This window comes from Vicugna pacos, unplaced genomic scaffold (genome assembly GCF_048564905.1).
Source record: "Vicugna pacos unplaced genomic scaffold, VicPac4 scaffold_191, whole genome shotgun sequence".
Lineage (NCBI taxonomy): Eukaryota > Metazoa > Chordata > Mammalia > Artiodactyla > Camelidae > Vicugna > Vicugna pacos.
The window spans coordinates 612873-632668 of NW_027328870.1; the positions used below are offsets into that span (position 1 = coordinate 612873).

Consider the following 19796-nt stretch of genomic DNA (forward strand, 5'->3'; position numbering starts at 1 on the left):
AACTTGTTAGTAGAAGGAAAGCCAGCTGAAAGGACAGAATATAATTAAATAAAATAATGATTAAAAATATAAACATTTAATCAATCTAAATAATGGCTTTTGAAACATAAATAATGTTGATAAACTTTAACCAGACACATGAGCATAAAAGAGAGTTACAGATTAATAAGCTCAGAAATTAATGAGAAATTACAACTTATATCAAAGAAATAGAAAACATCATATGATGATACAACATATTATATACCAATAAAATGGCAACCCTAGAATAAACGGACCATTTCTTAGAAAGACTTAATCTCCAGAATGGAATGAGAAAGAAAACATGAACAGTTTATCACTAATGAAATTGAATAAGTATTTAAAAAAATCTCTGTAGAAACAAAATTCCAGGCCTAGACAGCTTCACAGATGATTTCTGACAAACATTTAGAGAAGAGCTATTAACTATACTTCTCAGCGTATTCCAAAAATTTCGAGAGGATGGGAGGCTTTCTATCCCACATTTCTGTATCACACTTCTGCTAGAACTGGAACAAATATCTCCAAAAATTACAGGTTACATACTACTAGTAACCATAGATGCAAAAACACCACTAAATTGTTAGCAAATCAAACAATACATTAAGAGGATTATGCATTATGATTAAGTCCATTTATTTCAGGGATGCAAAGTGATTCAATACCCACAAATTAATGAGTATGATACACCACACAAACAACCTGAAGAATAAAAATTATATGGTCACCTAAATAGAGTCATAAAATGTTTTGACAAATTCAGTATCTATTTATGAATATATTCCTCCTCAAAGTGGACATGAGGAAACACACCTCAACACAGTTAAGGTCATATATGACAAGAACTCCGCTAACATGACACTCACTGATTAAAAGCTGAAAGCATCTCCAATAAAAGCAGGAAGAAGACAAGAATGCACACTCTTACCACTTTAATTCAGTATAGTATGGAAATTCTAGCCATAGCTATCCAAAATAAAAGTAAATAAAATATAGCTAATTAGGAATAGGAGCAAAAGTGTCTGTTTGCAGATTACATACTTTAAACAGAAATCTTAAAGAAGATGCCACAAAACAACTAGGGCTTATCATTGCATTTGGTAAGCTTTCCGTATGTAAATTTAACATACAGAAATCTTGCATTTCTACACACTAACAACAAGCTAACAGATAGAGAAAGTGAGGGAACTATCACATTTACAACTGCATTACAAAAAAAAAAATCAAGAAATGTATCCAACCAAGGAGGTAAAAGACCTGTACTCAGAAATCTATAAAATATTTATAACAGAAATTGAAGATAATGCAAACAGATGAAAGAATATACTTTGTTCATAGATGAGGAAATAATATTGTTTAAATGACAGAATAAGCCATGGAAATACACAAATTAAATTCAGTGCCTTTCAAAATACCAAGGGCATTTTCAGAAACTTACAAAAAATAATTCTAAAATTTACATGTAAACCCAAAAGAGATGAAATCACTTAAAAAAAAAGGAAAGAAAAGAAACAAACTAAAAAGAGAAACAACTTTAACAAAAACAAAGAAGATGTATCACTGTCCCTGATTTTAAACTATAATACAAAGCTGCAGTATTAAAACGAATATGGTAGTGGCACAGAACATACAGAATAATGGAACACAACAGAATGCCTGAAAATGAAATCAGACAATTATGGTCATTAAGCCCATTACAAAAAATGAATATACAGTGGGCGAAAGGTAACCACCGGGCACATGAAACTACTCAACATCACTAAACATCAGAAAAATGCAAGTCCAAAACACAGTGAGATTTTATGTTGCTCCTGGCAGAATGACTATTATCAAAAAGATAACAAACTTAACTGTTGGTTAGGATGTAAGAGAAACAACCCTGATACACTGCTGGTGTGAATGTAAATATCTGATGCCACTGTGGAAAACAACATGGAGCTTTAAATAAAAAGTAATAATGAAATATAATCCAAAATATACATATCGGGATACTTATTCCAAGAAAATAAAACACGAATTAGAAAAGATAAATTCAACCCTATATTCACTGCAGCATTATCCTCAATAGACAGGATATAGAAGCAAATTAATTGCTCATCAATAGATGATGGATAAAGAAGATGTGTGTTTATACTATATATATCTACCCATCTTAAGTACAGATTAATTTATATATATATATACACACACAAAATTTATATATATATATATATATATATATATATGCACACACACATAAAAATACAATGGGTTATTACTCAGCTGTAAAAATAAGTTCTTGCCATTTGCAACAAATGGGTTGACCAAGAGGATAATATGCTAAGTGAATTAAGTCAGAAATTGAATGACAAATGGTGAATGATTTTACTCATATTTGGAATTTATAACAAATGAACATAACAACACAGAAAAGGAATTATAGATATAGAAAGAAAGAGGTTGTTCACAAGAAGGAGGGAAATGGGGTGTGGAAAAGAAAATTTGAGGAAATTAAGAAAGAAAATATTCCAGTTGCAAATTAAATGAGTCAGGGACAAGAAATGTACTATATGGGAAATAGCCAATAACTATTGAATATTTTAAATAGCAACATAACATATCTAGATATATTCTGGTGATCTGTTTGAATTATATTAAAAACAGCAAAGAGTATGTTGTGTAAGAGAAACTAACACAGTGTTTTAGATTAAAATACACTTCAAAAACAAACAAACATACACATAGAAAAAAATTAGATTTGTATTTAACAGAGGCAGGGTTTGGGAAAGGAGGATTTGATTAATGTACTCAAAAGCTATAAACATCCAGCCGTAAAATAATCGTGTTCTAGGGATGCACCGTAATAACATGAAAATTAAAATTAATACTGCTTTATGTTCTATATCAATGTTGTTAAGAGAGTAGACCATAATGTTTCTCATCACAACCAAAAGACACATTGTATTACTTTACAATTTTATCTATATGAGATAATGAATTCTCCCTAAAGTTGCTATGATATTTATTTCATGATACTTGTAAATCAAATCACTATCCTGTGCACCTAAACTTGCACAATGTTTTAAGCAATTTATATCTCAATAAAAGTGGAAGAAAAAAAGGAAAGTCAATTGTCACTTTTTCCCATGTCATTTCTCATGATTCTTTTTGCATCAAGTAAACTTTAGTAATGATATACTTATCCTAGGTAAAGATACTAATAAATAAGTGATTCTAATAAATTATACATAAGGATACCAATAAAATTAGTGTTTGCCATGCCTTAAACTTTCTTCATGTTAACAGCCCACTGCTTCTGTAGGCAACAACATTTCATTTCGTGTATTCATCTGAGATTAGGGAATGGATACAAATTTAAAACTGACTGCTCTTACTGTGAGTGATAAAGTTCACTGTCTCAGACCGAAAGTCTCATTTCCACAAGAGCATCTGTAAGAAATGAACATGCTAGGTTGCTAAAAATCTCAGAATGTTAAAATCTCAGAACTCCTACAATTCTTAACTGTTTTTCAATGGGAATGCAATACTGACAAAAACTTGATTTTGGATAACAATGTGCTGTTTTCTCATGGTTGCATTATGGGATGTGAGGATAATAACTGAGATCCACAACATACATTATCGCTCAAGCGCTGGGCAAAGAATGTAAAGGTTCTGCATTATCAGGACTGAGGACTGCTTTCAAAATGATGACTACACTCACTCTAATCCAGGTAGTCCAAGGAAAGAAAGGTTATTGCAATTTGTAGCTTAAAGGGAATAAATCAGCGGTTCAGTCTCTATAAATTATTCAAGGGGTGTTCAAAGACAAAATAAGTTGTGTCAACAATGAGAATTAAAAAAAAATTTGATATAAGCTTAAATTAAAAGGGGGACACAGTCCTGTGCTGGGCTCTGGGGACTGGAGTTTGTATATGCCTCTGTCCAATTCAAGGGTTCAGTGGCTTGGCCCTAGCATTAGCTTGGGTTTCAATAAACATGTAACAAATAGTATACTGGGAGAAAGATAATCTACCTCTCTCTGATCAGGAGAAAACCTGGTGGATCAATGAAATTCTTAATTCACAGAGATTCTGCCAGATGCAGAGGAATAATTCACTGATGACTCAACTAAGACAAACTTAGTTACAGCTTAACAATCCATCATCACACACACACACAGTGGTACAAATATTTGTAGTATTTAGTATGAAGAATTCAGTGGGCAGAGATCAGAGTATAGTTTTCAAACACCAGTCAACTTTTGTACTTTTGCCAATAGTCTAGATTTTCCCAGGTAGAAAACTACAGATGGACAAACAATATTCTTCTTTAGGATTTCTAATTTTGAAATTAAAGTGTAGCTTTTGACTTACCAGTATAGAAACTTGTCATGATGATAACATTAAGACCCACTGTGTGATAATAGAGCTGGAAACTACCTGCTGAACCAGACAATCTGAACCCCAGACTGCTAATGTAAGCAACAAAATAATCACCATCATAGTTCAGCTGACAAACTTAAAAGCTTGATGTTTCATTTCAGGAGAAACCACTGCTGTCCAGACACAGATCTCCTGCTGCAAATGGGCTCTTTTCTTCTCTTGGTAGATGTCATATTGGTGAGATGTTGCTAGAGCTTACCCTGGCTCATTTGCCCATTCTCCAGATTATCAAAGGCTTATTCACATATGGTGACACATTTTCAGGACTCAATGTTGCCATTCCAGTCTTATCAGCTGACACTTTCTGCATGATTGTGAGCAGAAGCCTTAGGCTCCCTGACCTTGCCAACAATTTTCCAGCATTTCAGGGTATTTCACATTCTGAAAATGCTTCACCTTTTATTTTAAATTAATGGGAAATAGTCAAAGTCTTCCATGAATATTTTATATTTCCTAAAATCTGTATACATTTGGTATTCTTGCAGTTGGACAAATTTTTAATTCTACCACCCTCACCTTGTTCTAGTCCACACATTTTAGATTGCAATTTGGTTACTGAATGCGACCACCCCAACCAAGGGTCTAGTACCACTTAGGTACTTCCTGTGTGAAGGTTAGAAAGGACACAATTTATGTGGGGTGTATATTCCTGCATTAAATGTTTGCAATGACACGGTCTCTTCTGGACAATGCTCTGATTCTAAGAAGTAAATTAATTAGAAGGCAGTATACTTATTGGTAAGGGGAAGAGAATCAGCGCTTTTGTGTGGGTGGGTGATGAAGAGACAGGAAAAAAATCCAGCAAATGAGAATGGAATGCTTTAGGTCTCTGGAGGCATGAATTAAAAGGAAAATAATACTTTACCTCTTGTACCTACCTCAACTTACTGTCTTGAATGAATAGTCCTTGTGCTATGAAAACAGCTAGTTTTTGGTGAAGTGTATAGACCATAACGAAATAGTTTGAAAACTATGAGAGTTTTGTTGTTTCAGGAAAGTAGATTTTGCTTAAATTCAACATGTATTTTTCATTCACTAAGTACTAAAACTCATCCTGTGGCATGTGCTTTGCTTACTGTGTTATTATCCAAGTTAGACAAGGAAAGGGGGATAGACAGAAAACATCTGGAGGAGGTGGTTTTTGTGCTGGGACTGGGAAAATCTTAGTAGGTAAAAGGAGTACATCCTAACTCCAAGGATTAGCTGGAGCAAAAGTTGTGAGTTTGGAGCTAACTCTCTTGACAAGTGTTTCAATCGATGTATCTCCAGAAATAGTGAAACATAAAGAAATGCTAAGGTAGTCAGATGCCAGATCTATAAAGGAATGACTAAATTATGTTTAGTTTGTGTGCTTAGAGTTGGAAAGGCATTAACTGCCACCCTGAGGATGTAAGCTTGCCTTTGGCTGGAACATAAAAGCAACATAAATTATTGACTATAAAATAGAGCATAGATTCTTCAGGACAGGAAAAAAAGCATCAATTGGAATGCTTTGAGAACAGCACAAAGAAGACCATAGATAAAATTACTTCTTAAATTCTACCACATTCTGATTGTGCCATCCGAGACTACATCATGTGACCTTTATGATTCCAAGATTCACATAAAAGAGACCATGATCCCTGGGCCGGTTCCTGCATTTATCATCCGTTCCAAACTACCCTGACTTTACACTTTTAATACTTTCCAGGATGAACCAGAAATCACTTAGTACTTTTACCTCTCTCCATGTTATATTCTTTTTCCAAATTCTTCCATTTTCTATTCTTCCTTCCAAGAAATTATTTAAAATTATACCCATATTGTTCCATCAAATGATCATATCAATCAAATATCTCTTTTTTTCTTTAAATGTTATCTTAGTCTCCAGTATAACTCTTTACTCTATTTTAAAAAAAATAAGGAAAATACAGGTACACATCTATGTTTGTTGTTCAAATAAGAAAATTGCAGATATTTGTTGACATATGCCAAATCAATATTAATCTTTGTTATCCTGCATAATCTGGTAGTCCTCTGTTAGATCAGTTGTAATTAGCATGACATTCATAAACTGAGGTTGGCTGATAAGTTGGCCTTGAAAGAGAGGTAGCTGATGTATCAGCTATCACTGGCACTGGAAACCGTGGGGTACGCCCAGTTGAAGTTTAGGAAAAGACCTTCATTGGCAGATATGTTGTGATATCTTTTTGGAAAAGTAGAAGGCTCCACCATTAGTCCAAAATAATTGCTCTGTATGGGAGACAAGATGCTTTACTGAGAACTAGAAGTTGTAGTTGTAATGAAGTTCACACCACAGCCATTTGCTTCATTGTAGCTGCTTTGAGAGTGCCCGTGGACAGTGGTCAACTGATTTAAAATAGCACGTTGATCCACTGCAATATTGTTCTGGTGGTCTAAATGACATTGATGATGGAGGAGAAAAATCACCTCTGATCAGGTTAGTTGTATCACCAAGTACGTGGCTAGTAGACGGCTTTCTTATTAGAGGCATGTTTAAATTTGCAGAAAGTAAAAATGAACTTTCTACACTAGTGTCAGCCACAAAACCAGAATTATGGTTATGCACATTACCCTCTGCTTTAAAGTGCTTCTTTTTGAAATCTTAAGCCAATGAAAATACCAGAGAGCCATTTTTATTCACAACTCTTCTTTTTATTCTCACTAAAACCTGGGGACAACCTCGTTTAAGATTTCGATTATGGCAGAACTGTAGCTAAAACCAAAGGAGAAAAATTTTAGTAATATTTTAAAACAAAACACAAGACTATATTAAGCCTAACCTATAAAATCTCAGATTTCACGTTTACTATGCAATGATATTATCATAAAAATGTGTACAATGCTGACTATATTTTGAAATTCCATATTTGGAATATACACATTTAAATAGAATAGTCATCAAATTTAAGAAGTTAGCAGTTGCAGCAACGGTGAAAGCAACTTTTTAAAAAAAAGCTTTAATACCTTCATTTAGATTTCTTTTAAGATTCATAGTTGCTAGGAACGTTTTGCATAATCTTGAATAGTTAAGGCACTGTCTTAATTTTTAGAAAAAATAAAGAATTTCAGCCTTTGTAGTTTTATAGAATTTCAAAATCTTGCTTTACATTTATATTACCATATTTTGATATACAAAATAAAATTTTATATATACGTTACCAAGTCATAACTACAATTACTGAATTCCTTGCTTAAAACAGAGACTTCTTTCTCTTCTGCCAGAAAGTCAGCTAGACAAGAAGATTTTTGCAAATTCTGCCGCAATTTACTAAACCCATAAATGTTAAGCTGTCTAAGTAAACTTTTCATACTTCCAGTTTCAAATAATCTGAAAGGGGCCTATCGTTCCAACACTTCCTTCTTAAAGACAGCTTCACCAATCACTATGGAAGATCCAGTATAACCCCACCAGATGGATTTAAATTGGTCACTCCCAGCCATTTTCCAGAGTTTTCCTGGAAATGTCAGAGAACGAAAATCATTATCTTCACCTGATTCTGAGACACAATGTATGTAACATTGTCTTTTTATCAAGGATTCTTCAGACAAAGTCTGAAAAGCATTTTCTTCAAACATAGACTTCAAGACAAGTCCCCAGAGATTGTTTGATCACACAATAGAGATCTACCAGAGTTTCCTGAACCAGTTGGTCCGTCTTTATGAGACACATCTTGAATTTCTGAAGAAACAGGTGTCATCTCAAATAACTTTTTCTACTGCTACTTTTCTAATCTGCATGTTTTTGAGCACTGCAGCTACAAATGCTGTTCTGGCAGGCCTGCACAGATAAACTGCTAGGCCATCACAATGGTTCTCAACTTGAGAAAATGCGACATCACAAAACGACTGGTCTCCTAGCAACTCAAGTGTAACATTAAGCCAGTGTTTATTTCTCATTCATCCAGTTAAAATGAAACATATAGGATACTTATTTTTATAGTGTGATCTGCAAATATTATCCCCACAAAATCTTTTTAAATAATTTAATTTTTTGGGTCTATGAAATAAAACCAATCTCCATACTTTTGTACACAAATTTATAACAGATTTATGAACAGAGTATAAATAATGCACAAAATATATAAAATAATTTTAAAGTTATGGAATTTAAAGTGAAATTTGTGTTAAGCCTGTACAGAAAATTTATACCTATTACATTATAATTTGTAATTAAAGTGAAACAATTTTATTTGGAAATGGAAGTAGTTATTTATCTGTTTACTTTACAATAAGTAGCTCTATATTCAAAACATGAGCAGAATAATTATCAGTGTATTTGGTATGTTTATTAATAAATGGTAAATATTTATGAAATAAAAATAGATTAAAGTAATCAATCAAACTTGAGAAATCCCTAAGGGGGTAATTTTTGTTTTAAATTGTAATTCAGTGCTATAAGTAAAACAAATAACATATTTATTTTGTTTGTAATTCATGAATTATCACCTTTTGCCATTCTTTCACTCAGAAGTTTTTCAGTCCTAGAAGGAATAAATTTTCTTGTCATCTTTATAATCCATACTCTTGGGGCTTCTGTTAAGTGTTCCAAAATGAGGTTGATAAATACACTTATAAACAAGATCCTGGGTTCAATAAACAGTGCCTTCATTAAGGGGAAAACAAACAATCAAAAACAAAGAAATAACAGTATATGTGGGTTTCGGTGGAAAAGACCAGGTAATGCATTATAGGAAGCAATATGTTTCTCAGACCTGAAACAGTTGGCATTGTTAGCATAATGCGGCATTTTAAGGCAAGTGTTTTGTACACTAATTGTTAATAAAAGCTAGGTTTTGTATCACTAAACTGTAGTAAATCCAGCTCTACCAAAATTTGTATTCTTTATTTAGACATAAATTTCATTAAACATAAGCCAAATTCAAAATGAGAGATAAAATTTTGAAATAAATAAATATTCACTCAATTTACAATGTAAATTTTTCCTTCAGTATTTGTATATTCCATTCTGTGTAAATATTAGCAAGTTGAATTCATGGCATATTATAAGTATTATAAAGTATAGTTAAGTTGGACTTAATCCTGATTCATAAATTTTATTTAACATACACAAATCAATAAATGTGATACCATCTGTTAAATAACAAATAATTGGAAAATAACAATCTCAAAATATGTAGGAAAATTATTAACAGATCTGATCTTAACTTTTAAAAAAATTCTTAACTAATTCGCTCTAGATAGAATATGACAAGACATAATAAAAGCCATATATTAAAAACTCATGACTATCTTCAAGTTCAATATTAACATACAGGAAATTTTTCCTCTGGTCCAGTAATAAGAAAAGTACCTCAATTTCACAAGTCCTAAATTACACTACTAGAAGTTCTAGCAAGAATAACTAGTCAAGAAAAAATATAAAAGGCATTCAACTGGTAAACAAGCAGTAAAATTTTTACAGATGACTTAAATATACCTAGATAGAAAGCTCCATACACTCCTCCAGTGACTGTTAGAAATAATGAACAAACTTAGTAAACTTGCAGAATACAAAATCAATAAACAAATATCAATTGCATTTTTATATAGGAACAGAACATTATCAGAAAGAGAAATTAGGAAAACAATTGTGTGTAAATTTATACCAAAAAGAATAAAATAGGAATATATTTGATAAGTGAAACAACAGTTCTAAACATAGATCTATAAATTACAGGTGCAAGGAATATAAGTAAACTTAATAAATGAAAGGAATTCTGTGCTTACTGATTGTATACAATGTGAGGAAATACTCTAATCTATCTTTCACTTGTTCAATCTGCCCAGCACTACTTATTGAGGAGAATCTCATTTCTTCAATTCATTCTCTTGCTTCCGTTTTCATGGGTTAATTGATCATAGGTGTGAGGGAATATATCTGGTTACTCTATTCTCTTCTTTTGATTGGTGTCAGTTTTTGAGCGAGTATCATGTAGTTTAAGTTACTAAAGCTTTGTAGGACTGTTTAACATCAGAGAACTTTACACTACTATATTTAAATTCTTTTTCAAGATTATTTTGGCAACTGAAGATCTTTGTGGTTACATATAAATTTTGAAATTATTTCTTCTATTTAATGGAAAAATCTCATGGGTATTTTGACATGAATCATACTAAATGTAGATTCATTTGGGAAGTATGGTTGTTTCAACCACATTGTTTCACATCATTAACATAAGAGATCTTTTCATTTCTTTGGATCAATTTTAATTTCCTTCATCAATGTTTTCTGTTTTTTAACGTATAGGTTTTCTCCTAATTTGTTTACTTCATTTGAACTTATTCTTTACATACATATAATTATATACATTATATTTTGAAAAATGTTTCCCACACAAATACAACAGGCAGAAGGCAGTGGCAAGACAAATTCAAAGTCCAGAATGAAAGAAATCTGATATCTAATATAACATATCAAGCAAGGTATCCATTAGAATAGAAGGAGAGTTAAATAATCTCCACAAAAGCAAATACTAAAACTATTCGGTAACAGAAAAAGAAATAATGAAACATCTACTCTAAAAATAAAGAAGCAGGATGCTATAGAAAGGAGAAAGGCATAATTAGAAAGGCAATAGATATAATGACTTACAGCAGTATAAATATGATGTAAAAAAGGACATCAAAATTTTTATGTGTCAGAGCATGAAACAGGACAAAACAGAGTATTTTCTTCTTGTTTCTGTTCTCTGTATGATGCGTTTGAGTTTGTATTCATTTCAGTTAATATAAACAGATATAGTAATGGGTCAATATACATACAAAACAGGGTAACCATAAGTCAAAATCTTACAATGAAGTCACAAAGCCAGAAAAAAACCAAGATAATAAAAGAAAACTTATAAAGCCACAGAAAGATAAAGAAATGAACATAAAGGAAATACCAAATCAACTGGAAAATGAAGTTCAAAATGGAAATAAACACCAGTTTATCAATAATTTTTACAAATGATATTGGAATTAGTGCTTCAATCAAAAGATATATATTGCCAGATTGGATAATATAACAGGACCCTACATTATGAAGCATACAAGAGACCCAATTTAGAAAGAGGAACACACATCAATTCAAAGTCAGAAGATGGAAAAATATATTCCATGCAAATGGCCATGACAAGAAGGCAGGACTAGCAGTACTGACTTCACACAAAATAGGCTTTACAACAAAGGCCATAGAGAATGATAAACAAGGACATGATATAATGATTAAAGGAGCAACACACAATGAGGGTATTATACTCATTAATATATATGCACTCAATATAAGAGCACCTAAATACATAAAGCAAACACTAATAGATGAAAAGGAAGAAATCGATGGGAGCACAATCACAGTAGGAGAATATAACTCCCCATTACCATAACTAGACTGGTCTTTCAGACAGAAAATTAATAAGGGAACAAAGATACCAAAAGATATGATAAAATAATTGGATTTGGTTGATATTTTCAAAACACTACTTTTCCCCAAAACAGAATATATATTCTTTTCCAGAACACATGGAACATTTTCTAGGAAAGTTTATGTACTGAGGCACAGGAAAAGCCTCAACAAATTTAACAAGATAAAAATTATTTCAAGCATCTTTTCTGAGTATAATACCATGAAACTAGAAATCAATCACAGAAAAACAGGGAGAAAAAATGACAGCATGTAAATTAAAAAAATGGTACTATAAAAAGTTGGGGAGGTGAGGATTTTAAAGAAGAAATTAAGAAATATCTTGAGAAATATGACACAACACTACACAAAGTCTATGGAATACAGTTAAAGCAGTCTTAAGAGGGAAGTTCACTCTGACAATGTCAGCCTCAAAGTATAAGAGCAATTTAAAATAACTAATCTAAAGTTCTACTTAAACTAATCACGAAGAGAAGAGCAAACAAAACCAAAAGTCAGCAGAAAGTGGGAAAATAAAGATCAAAGGAGAAAGAATTGAAATAAAGATTAAAAAATAGAAAAAAATCAATCAAACTGTTTTTTGAAATAGTCAACAAAATTGACAAAACTCAGAACAGGCTCACCAACAAGAAAAGAGAGAGAACACAAAAAACATAAGAAATGAAAATTTAGAAACTAAAAGAGTACATCAAATTTGCAAAATATCATAAGGTAATACCATGAGCAACTGCATGAAAACAAACTTGATAACCTAGAAGAAATGGAGAAGTTTCTGGAAACATTCAGCCCACCATTATTGCATCAAGAAGAAAATGATCATTTGAACAGACAGATCACCAGAATGGAATACAATTATCAATAAAATAAAAAATCCCTGCAAACAATAATTAAGACCCAAATAGCTTCACTGGGGAATTTCACCAAACATACAAAGAAAAATCCATACCAGTCCTCCTCAAACATTTCCAAAAGATTCATATGGATAGAGTACACCCAAACTCACACCTTAAGGCCAACATCAACCTGATAACAAAACGAGACAAAGACACTACCTAAAAAGAAAACTATAGGCCAATATCATTGATAGACATAGATGTAAAAGTCCTTAAGAAATTATTAACAAACAGAATCCAACATCAAGTAAAAAAAAATCATACACCATTATCAAGTTAGGTTCATCCCAGGAACACAAGGATGGTGTAACATATGCAAATCAATCAATCAATAGTGATACAACTTATCAACTAAACAGAGGACATGAAACCATATGATAATCTAAGTAGATGCAGAAAAAACATTTGATAACATTTAACACCTATCTGCAAAAAATATTCTTATCACAGTGGGTACAGAGGGACCATATCTCAACATAATAATAGCTATTTATGACAAATATATAGCCAGCAAAATACTCAATGGTTAAAAACTGTAACCCTTCTCACAAAAACCTGAGACAAGACAAGGTTGCCAATTCTCACAATTTCAATTCAATATTGTCTTGGAAGTCCTAGCCACAATGATCAGGCAAGAAAATTTCATTTCCTATCAAATTATGCAAAACATTTCTTTTTAGGACTGAAACAAATGATCCTAAGATTTAAATAGAGCCATAAAAAACCATAGTTTCCAAAACAATATTAAAGTAAAAAAAAGAGGCTTCAGGAATAATCCATCAGGTCTCCATACACTATTGCAGAGCTACAATAATGACATTGACATGATATTGGTACAGAAACAGGCATATGGACCAATGGAAGAGAGTAGAGAGCCTAGGAATAAATCTACAGGCCTTTGTTCAATTAATCTTTGACAGAGTAGCCAGGAATATGACAGAGAAAAGACCATCTCTTCACCAACTTGTGGGAAAACTGGATAGCAGCATGCAGAGAAATGGAGTTAGAGCACTCCTTGAATCCATACACAAGAATAAACTCAAAATATCTTGAAGAATTAAATGTAAGGTAAGACACAGTAAATCTCCTTGAAGAAAACATGGGCAAAACACTCTGACATAAATAGCAGCAATGATCTCCTATAACAGCCTACTCAGGTAATGGATGTAAGAGCAAAATTAATAAATGGGACCTAATAAAACTTATAACGTTTTGCACAGCAAAGGGAACCAAAACCAAACAAAATGACAAACTACAGGATTAAAGAAAATATTTAGAAGTGATGCAACTGACAAAGTCTTAATTTCCAAAATATAAAGACTTCATACAACCTAATAATATTAAAAAAAACAAGAAACCCAATCTGAAAATGTGCAGAATCCCTAAACAAGCAATTCTCCAATAGAGCCATTCAAATGCCACACAGATATATGGAAAAAAAATTGCTATCATTATCAGAGAAGGGCAATTCAAAACTATAATGATATATCACTTCCCAGTAGTAACAATGGTCATCATTCAAAAGTCCACAAACAATAAATGCTGGGGAAGCTGTGGAGAAATGGAACCTTCCTACACTGCTGGTAGAATGTAGTTTGGTGCAGTCATTTTTGAAACCAGGATGGAGTTTCCTCTAATGGATAGAAATAAACTTAAAATACGAACAAGCAATCACACTTCTGGGTATATATCAAAGGGAACCCTATTTCAAGAAGCCACCTGCACCACAATGTCCTTAGCAGTGCTGTATACAACAGCCACAATATGGAAGTAACCTAATTGTCCAAAAACAGATGACATAATTCAGATGTTATGCCGTATTTACACAATGGAATAATATTCTGCAATAAAAAATGATAAAACAATGACATTTGCAGCAAAATGGATGTCCACAAAAAGTGTCAATCTAATTGAAGTAAGCCAGAAAAAGAAAGAAATATAATACATGACATTACATATGAAGAAGCTTAAAAAATTATTTGGATAAGAACACAATGATTTCATCTACAAAACTGAAATACACTCGCAGATCTACTAAACAATTTTATGATTACTGCGGAAAGGGGCTGCTAGAGGATATATTTGGGAGCAGTAGATTTATAAATTTATCCACTATATATAAAAATAGATATTTTCTAAAATTTCTTTTGTATGACACAGGGCAGTATGTTAAATATTGTGAAGTAATGTTTTATAGGCACAGAAATATATGCATCTACAGGGATACTATGCTATACACCACAGATTGACGCATTATAAATGGCATTTTTCAATGATAAATAAAAAAATAAATATGTAAATAAATAAATAGATTAATTAATTAATAATGTAATAAAAGAAATACAAATATTCACACTACTTAACTTTACACATCAAGAATCTAGGAGAAAACAGAAAGAATAAAGAAGAAAATTGAATCAATGAGAGTAAGGCAAATAACAAGAGAAACAATTCAAAAGATAACATAAATACCAAAGTCTGTTTCTTTTAAAGATAAAGTAGACAAACGTTTAGGTTGTCTAAGAAAATAAAAACTTAAATAAAATTAGAAATAATAGAGAAGATATTACCACTGATGTTGTAGAGATGCATAGCACATAAGAAATTAACACTAGCCAACAATTTGAATGACCTAGAACAAAAGACAAATTCCCAGAAACATATGTCTTCCAATACTGAATCAAGAAGAAATTAGAAAGTTAAATAAGGCAAAAGTGTGTATGAGTAAATCAGTAATCCAAACCTCACAAACCAGAAAAAATTTACAAGTTGACTTTACCGGTGAATTCTGTCATGTATTTGAAGACAATTTTTCACTAATTCTTCCAAAAATCTTCCAAGAATTTGAAGGGGTGAAAGTTTCCAAACTTCTTTTATGATGCCTGGTTTATTTGCATAACAATGTTAGAACGGACATTAGATGCAAAATATGGAATATTATCCCTGATGAAAATATGTGTCAAAATTCTCAACAAAACAGAAGGAAAATGAATTCAACAACACATTTAATGTATCATACACATATATGAGTAAAGGGATTTATCCCTTGGTTTAAGATACTTCAAAATACTCAGATCAATAAAGGTGACATGCCACACTAATAGAATGAGAAATAAAACTCACATAATCATTTCAACAGGTGCAAAAAGAGCATTGTATACAATGCAACATCCTTTTAAGATACTCCCAACAAATTAAATTAACCATGTCAGTGGCACGATATCAAATACACACAAACACTGTGCGGAGAGAAGCGGAGCATTTCTCTTTTTATTGATTCTTAGAGAAAGGGTTTATATATGACATGCACAATGCCTCACATATCATCTAAGTTATAACAATGTTAATAATCTTTAGCTATTTATGTCCCCATGCTCCTGCAGTAAGCACAGGATGTGAAATGATCAAGGATTGTTTTAAAGTTCATCACGGAACTTCATTAAGTAGGCCATCTCTTATCCAGCTGGCTGTGCCTGTCTTAGGTTGTCCCCCTATGAGGATCTTATCCAGCATAGGCTCTCCAGCCATGCAATGAGCAGGCCATTTCTTATCCAGCCTGGATATGTGACATTCCTCACAGCTTGTTTATCAGTTCAGCCCATGGGCTTATCCTCTAGAGCCTTCAGACTGGAGCCTGCAAACCAAACATTCCTTGACAGAAAAATAGATGAACAAAATTTGATGTATATATGCAATGGAATCAATACATTTCATTCCTATCAAGAGTGCCCACGGTGTTCCTTTTTCTTCACAACCTCACCAAAATCTATTTCTTATCTTTTTGATGAGAACCTTCTGAAAATTGTGAGGTCTTGTCTAATTTTTGGTTTATGACTTTCCTAATAATTTATAACTATGAACATATTTACATGTGTCATTTAGCCAACGGTATGTTTTCTACAGATAATTGATTCAGATATATCTATTCACTTCCTATGGACTTTTTTTAATAGATTGGTTTTTGTCACTGTTGTGCGATAAGAGTTTGCCATATATTTGGATATTAACACTTAATTGAAAAATATCACTTTCAAATATATTCTCCCAATGTGTTGGTTGACTTTTCATTTTATTGATCATTTCTTCTGCAGTGTAAATCTATTTAGAGTGATACAATCATAATTTGTTAGTTTTGCTTCTGATTCCCTTGCCAGAGGAGACATGCAGAATCAATTTAAGTCCAATGTCAGAGTGTACTTCTTATATTTTACCCTAGGATTCTTTGTTTTCATGTTTTATGCTTTATGTACCCAGGAGTGGGATTGCTGTGTCATATGATAGGTCTATTTTAATTATTTAAAGGAACTTCCATACTGTTTCCAAAGTTGATGCACCAATATTCATTCCCACCAACAGGGTTGGAGAGTCCCTTTTTCTCCACAACTTCCCCAGTGTTTATTATTTGTAGACATTTTGATGACAGCCCTTCTCACTAGTGTGAGTTAAAACATTATTAAATTTTTGTCTTGCATTTGTATAATGATTAGCTATGTGAGCATGTTTTTATGTTTCTGATTGTCATCTGTGTGTCTTCTTTAGGGAATTGTCTTCTGCTCATTTTCTGGCTCAGTTGTTTGTAGATTTTTGAAATGGAGTTATATGAATGATTTGTGTATTTTAGAAATTAGCCTCTTGTTGATTGCACTGTTTCCTAATGTTTTCTCCCATTTGGAAGTTCATATTTTCATTCTGTTTATTTTGCTATGTAGAAGGTTTTAAGTTTAATTAGGACCTATTTGTTTATTTTGCTTTTATTGTTTTCAGCTTGGGAGATTGACATAAGAAAATTTCGCTACAATTTATGTCTTGTTTTGCCTATGTTAGATTCCAGGAGTTTTATTGTGTCATGTATTAGATTCAGATATTTAAAACATTTTGAGTATATTTTTGTACAGTGTGAGGGAGTGTTCTAATTTCATTGATTTACATGTAGCTGTGTAGCTTTCTCAAAATCACTTGCTGAAAACTGTCTTATAGGCATTGTATATTTTTGTTTCCTTTGTCATAATTTATTTGACCATAGGTGTGATGTTTTATTTCTGCCTCTGTGTTCTGTTCCAGTGATATACACGTTTGTTCATTTTCCAGTATTGTGCTGTATTGATTACTTTTTTTGTAATAGAGTCTGATATCTGGGAGGGTTATGGGTTGTGACTCCAACTTTCTTCTATTTCCTCATTGTTTCTTTTGAAGTTCTGGTACTTTTGCTGTTCCATACAAATGTTAGGACTTTTCTAATTTCTGTGGAATATATCATGTATTTCGATATGAATCACTTTATATTTGAGGATATCATTGTTTTATGTATATTTTAACAATATTATTTCCTCTAAACTGAGACCTTGAGATTTCTTTCTATGTTTTGCATCATCTTCAAATTTATTTATCAGTGTCCTATTGATATTATTATCTTGGTTCATTCAAACCTATTAATAGGTTTTTCATTTTTGACCTGATATCATATGGACTTTTTAAAATTATGGAATATTTAATTGTTAGTGTAAAGAAATGTGACAGTTTTTGTATATAAATCATGAATCATGCTACTTTGCTAAGTGTCTTTATTAGTTTTATTTGTTTTGGGTTGGAGAATCTTTAGGGTTCTCTATATAGGTTATTATGTCATCTAAAATAATTACAGTTTTACTTCATTCAATCCAACTTGAATAAATTTATTTCTATTCCGATTGCTGTTGCAAGGACTTCCCATACTGTGTTTAATAGAAATGGTGAGTGTGGGCATCCTTGTCTTATTCCTTAATTTGGCTTTCAGTTATTCACATTTGCATATTATGTTGTCTGTGTGTCTGTTATTTATGACTTTAGTTATGTTGAGATATATTTCCTGAATCCTACTTTGGTAAGAGGTTTCTGTTGTTGTTGTTTCTGTTGTTTTTTGTTGTTGCTATTGTTGCTGCTTTTTCAATGAGGAAAAGTTGAAGTTTTTGAACTGTTTTTATGGATTTATTGGGATGACCACGTCACTTTCCCTTTTTCTGTTGTGAATGTGATGTATCAAACTGATTGATTTCATGTGTGTTCCACCTCTCTTATGATCCTGCAATGAATTAAAGTTGATCATGGTGTATAATTCATTTTAGGTATTGCTGGATTTAGCTTGCTAATAATATTTTTAAGAATTTTTACATCTATATCAATCAAAGATATTGGCTTGAAATTCACTTTGCCTGTACTTTGTTTGTTGGCTTTGCTATCAGGGTGATGAAAGCTTCATAGAATTAATTTGTGAGTTTCCCACATCTTCACTGTTTTTGAATAGTTTGAAGAGCATAAGTTCTGCTTTGAATTTTTGTACAGTTTTCCACGGGAGCTGTTTAAATCTGCACTAACTTTTAATGATTTTTTTAAATGCAGATTCTTTCATTCTTCTAGTAAACAGTTTGTTCAAATTATTTGTTTCTTCTTATCCCTGTCTCTTTCTAGACATTTGTCTATTTCTTCTAAGTTGTCCAGTTTATTGGCATGTAAGTGTTGACAAAATAATCCCTTTATTGTATATCTGTTGGAACAATTGTTATTTCTCCACATTTATTTCTGACTTTATTTCTTTGGAGCATCTCTTTTTTCTTCATGATGCACCTGGCTTGAGGTTTTTTGATTTTGCTTATCTTTAAAAGAAAACAAAAACAAAATTTTTGGTTTTACTACTCTTTTGCATAGTTGTATTTCTCTCTAATATATATTTACACCTGTAATATTTAGGTTCATGTATTTTTCTTTTTTAACATTTTTATTGACTTTTAATCATTTTGCAAAGTTGTCTCAAATTCCATTGTAGAGCACAATTATTTATTTACAATGAACATATATACATTTGTTGTCCCATTTCTTTCCTTGTGAGCTGCCGTAAGATCTTTTATATATTTCCCTGTCCTATACAGTACAATCCTGTTTATCAATCTTACAATTTTGAACTCCAAGCCTATCTATTCCCACACCACACCCACTTGGCAACCAAAACTTTGTATTCTCTGCCTGTAAGTCTATTTCTCTTTTGTATTTTGCGTTTTTTGTTTGGTTTTGTTTTGTTTT

The 19796-nt window shown here is 32.0% G+C and overlaps 1 long non-coding RNA gene across 2 annotated transcripts; it reads right to left on the minus strand.

Annotated features, from left to right (window-relative positions):
* Positions 1-7078: 7078 nt before the first annotated feature.
* LOC140695218 (uncharacterized) lies at positions 7079-8218 on the minus strand. Of its 2 annotated transcripts, none has more exons than XR_012070912.1 (2): positions 8077-8218; positions 7079-7161 (listed from the first exon to the last, which is right to left on the minus strand). It is a non-coding gene; the product is annotated as an uncharacterized lncRNA (long non-coding RNA). The 2 variants fall into 2 exon arrangements; XR_012070913.1 differs by having other exon boundaries at positions 7940-8195.
* Between the last annotated feature and the right edge of the window lie 11578 nt (positions 8219-19796).